Source organism: Rhipicephalus sanguineus, chromosome 1, assembly GCF_013339695.2.
Source record: "Rhipicephalus sanguineus isolate Rsan-2018 chromosome 1, BIME_Rsan_1.4, whole genome shotgun sequence".
Taxonomy (NCBI): Eukaryota; Metazoa; Arthropoda; class Arachnida; order Ixodida; family Ixodidae; genus Rhipicephalus; species Rhipicephalus sanguineus.
Window position 1 is genome coordinate 133,287,943 of NC_051176.1, and position 4,132 is coordinate 133,292,074.

Genomic DNA, 4,132 nt, shown 5'->3' on the forward strand with positions numbered 1-4,132 from the left:
AAACCAGTTGTAATCAGAAAACGTCGTCAGTGCAGTCCAGAGCGCGCCTTTTCGGTGTTTTAGACAAACGTGCTGGCCTCTACTGTACTACGTTACGTACCCGCACGGCAACACACGCGACTCGCCAGTGAGACGAGCACTCGCTCTGGTCCCGGCCTAGGTGATATAGTGGTTATGGTGCTATGTTGGTGATCCGAAGGTCGCGGGACGGAATCCGCGGCAGTAGCACCGTAAGTGAATTTGGACCGTAAGTGAATTTGACCCGGGGCTCTTTCTAGGTGCTCCAGTTCCTGATCTGTCTTCACGTACCCACGCCATTTGTGTTCGCCACTCTCAAAGCCCAGGGGATGCTATCGTACTATTGCTTCATCGCTTAGCGATGACGAACTATCAATATCTACTATAATCAAGCAGCCAAGGAACTACGCAGCGTGGATGACGACCACAGGAATGTAAGATAACTTGAATTCGTGCACGCGAACCATGGTGGCAACAAAACGCGCCTTCCTTTTTTTTTTTATCACGTGACCTCAGAGTCGCTTAACAAGATGTAGTCACAATAAGACATAGCCAGTTGAAGCCGATCGCTTTAACCAATGACGTCACATGTGGCGTTGCAACTTGGGTCACGTGACCCCGAGCTGTTGAGGTGCAAATAGACTCTCCCGTCGTGCGCGGTCGCCGTTTGTTTCTCCGCGATTCTCCGCTTCTCTTGTTATGGCTGCCGTGAAACGGAAGAAAATTATGTTTTCCACAAAGCTGGCGATGATCGACACAGTCCGACGTGGAGAAAAGAAGTCTGACGTCGTCCTAGTGTACAGCATGCCAAGAAGCACGCTGAGGTACGACATTGAAGAACTAGGCTGACGTCAAGGCCAAGGCGCACTAGAGGCTTCTGGCACCCGACGACAAAACTTCCGGTGCCGTTTACGTCGATACCGAATTTTATTGCGTATAACCCGCGACGCCAACTACAAACCGCGCATAAATAAGAAGTGGGGAAAAAAATGAAGTGAAGTGAAGCCGCCTTACTTGCATCATCGTGAAGCATTGCTGCGAAGCCAACTTGCGCATCAAAACTCGCACCGAAAATACGGTAAATTCTCTAAAAGTTTTATATGGAATTGTATGACATATCGAACTAATTCCCTTCTTTTGCGAGCTCGATATATGCAGGTTTCACTGTACTGAAGATCATAAAGGAACCCGTTTATACGGTTCCTTCGTAATCAAGTGGGTGTAAGAGCTACGTTCGTGCGAGCGTGTGTACATTGATGCTCATGCTGTGAACACTTATTGCGAAGACTTCTGTGAGAAAGGGAAAATAGACAACCACCCGTTTGTAGCACGAAGCCACAAGGATATCCATACGGATTTCTCAGAAAGGTAGCTTCTTAGTGGCCGAAAAATTCATCTTGGTCCGGGGATCGAACCCGGGACCAACGCCTTTCCCCGGTGGTCGCTCTACCAACTGAGCTAACCAGGAAGCTAGCGTTTGGCAGCGCGAGGGCGAATTCATCGACAACCCGGAGCCCGGAAAGGCGTTGGTCCCAGGTTCGATCCCCGGATCAGGACGAATTTTTCGGCAACTAAGCTTTCTTTCTGAGAAATCCGTACGGTTTCCTTGTGGCTTCGTGCTACAAACGTGTGGTTGTCTATTTTTCATTTCTAAACCTTTCGGCCACCTTGCGGGATTTCGCAGAACACATTTGCACTTCCATGAGATGTAAAATAGGGTTTCAGAAGCAGTGTTAAGGCTCAGCTATAAAAGAAGCACTTTTCTCAGGGCTCATATTGGAAAAGATATAAGTAAACCTAAAAGGACGATGAAATAAAACACAGAATATTAGTTGATTTTGAAACGCAGCTCCAGCAGGCAGGCATTACGGACTTTAATTGAGAAGCAAGAGCCCGACGGACTTATACCAGCACTGGCCAATGTTGGTTAAACTGGCCCTGCAACACTTTTTAGCATGGTCAGAAAACGCTACCGATCGGTAGTCGAGGCTTCCGAGAACGCGCGAGCCAAACATTGTAGCGCCGCACGCGGCCTGGGATTTACAATAAATTTTCAGTCAGCTAAAAATCGTTTCCTCTTCCCTCGACAAACGATGCTATTTACTCAAACTCACTGCGTCATTGACTCAAGTTCCACGCCACTGGCTGATTTGAACATGGCGCGTTCAGTAGTTACTGCGGCCGCCGCGGGAGGTCACCACTTGCCCGCGCGCGTGCGCGATCGCAATGAAAGTACGCCGCGCGTTCCAAGAAAAAAAAATGTTTCAGTGGCTTAGCTCGGCTATGCCAGGATAACGTAGCGTTAGCAAAAGGTTCAGCTAATTAACCTTAGCTTTCCTGATTGTCTAGGATTAGCTCGATTATCATGCTTACTGCTGCTCCAATGACACACACACGGTATACGTATTATGTGGCACATGTATATTTATTTTGCCAGGCAACTACTTCGGGATCCGATGAGTTAAGCTTCTCCGCTCTTCTGCACCGTTGAGCAGCATTTGCGCCCTCCTTCTCCATGGCTATACCACACTGGCAAACGCCAGTCAAGGCGCTATCAAGCGGCTCCAGCGCAGTGTCAGACGGCGACTGCACAGCGGAGGCGAATAGCTGCGCGCGCGCCGGCGCCAATACGTCTGCCGAGGCTACGACGTCACTCCTCTGGAAAGCGCAGACTGGTGGCGGCAGTGCTGGGCAGTATCGAAGATACATGTATCTTAGATACTATCTTAGATACTCTATGGGTATCTTGTATCTGTATCGCGATACTTCTCGAAAGACGAGTATATGTATCTGTATTTCCGATGCATTCGATAATGTATCGTGTAGCTTAAGATACAAGATACTTCTATCGCAACACAACCGTGCGAAACAATAATCGCTGGCCAAGCTCGGCGTCTCAAGCTGGTACTCGTGCCACTAATCCATCTGAATAAGTCTTAGGGCAGTGACGCAATTTTATTTTTCCTCCAGAGTACCCCAGTGAGGGCAGAAGATGAAGACAAGCGCGCGGACGTGTACGCCCAGCCCGCGCACCTTTTGTTTTCTCAATTTCTTTTCTTTTTAGGTGCGCCAATGCCGCGACACTTGCTCTTAGCCACTGTCCTGCACCGCGTCTATCGCGCCAATCCTGATATTGCTGCAGTGTCATTATTGAAGATTCTCTTGCGTCTTGCGTCTTGCTCCGTAACGAAATGTGATGCGTGCAAGAATGGGGTTCCTTTGCGTCACGTGGATTTTACATATCAGAGATTTGAAGGATCCCGTGCATGTAAGCTTGACTTGCATGCCATGAATTAACTTATATGCAAATAAGAATCTAACGAGGTTAGTACCACTGGTACTGAAAGAGCAAGCGTTTACTTAACAGAAAATATCTTGGCGTGCCATATTTTTCACTTCTTGCTACATTTATTCAAAGAATTTATGAAATCATAATTTGATTATTAGCACAAGTGCTTTCTTAGCTGTCATTTTGCATCCCTTACATTACCTAAGTCTCTGCGCTGTTTTTCCGGTCTTGTCACTGCAGTATGTCTTTTGTAACGCACTCCCAAAATAAGATCTCTGCTTTATTCTTCTAACTGTCTACTTTGTTTCCATTACTGTTTACAGAGTTACACTTTGCCAAGGCGATGTTGAAAACAAGCATATAATTATGTGGGCGTACCTTGAGTAAACAGTACAAAACGTTCTCCTTGCCGCTTAGGAAAATGGCGAAATTGAGTTTGAATTATAATATTGGAAATCATTAGAAACAACCTTAAGTCGTTAGGAAGGGGATTCGAGAAACGTTGTTTTACTGAATGCTCTGTTTTGCTCATGAGCGTCCCAACGAGCCGTTTCAGGCAATTCTCTATAGGCAGTGAATTTTCTATTGTCTCAACAGGTAAGTTGACAATACTTCATGCTCATAGCTATTCAGGTCGCCGTCTGTATTGTGTTTCTGTACTCATTCAATGTGAATCAGGCACGTAGCCAGGATTTTTTTTCGGGGGGGGGGGGGGGGGCATAGCCTAAATGTTCGAAAGAAAGTCTTTCCACGGCAAAAAGAAAAAAAAAGTTGCCCAGGCATATAGAAGGCTGGACAAATTTCGGGGGGGGGGGGGGGCGCCCC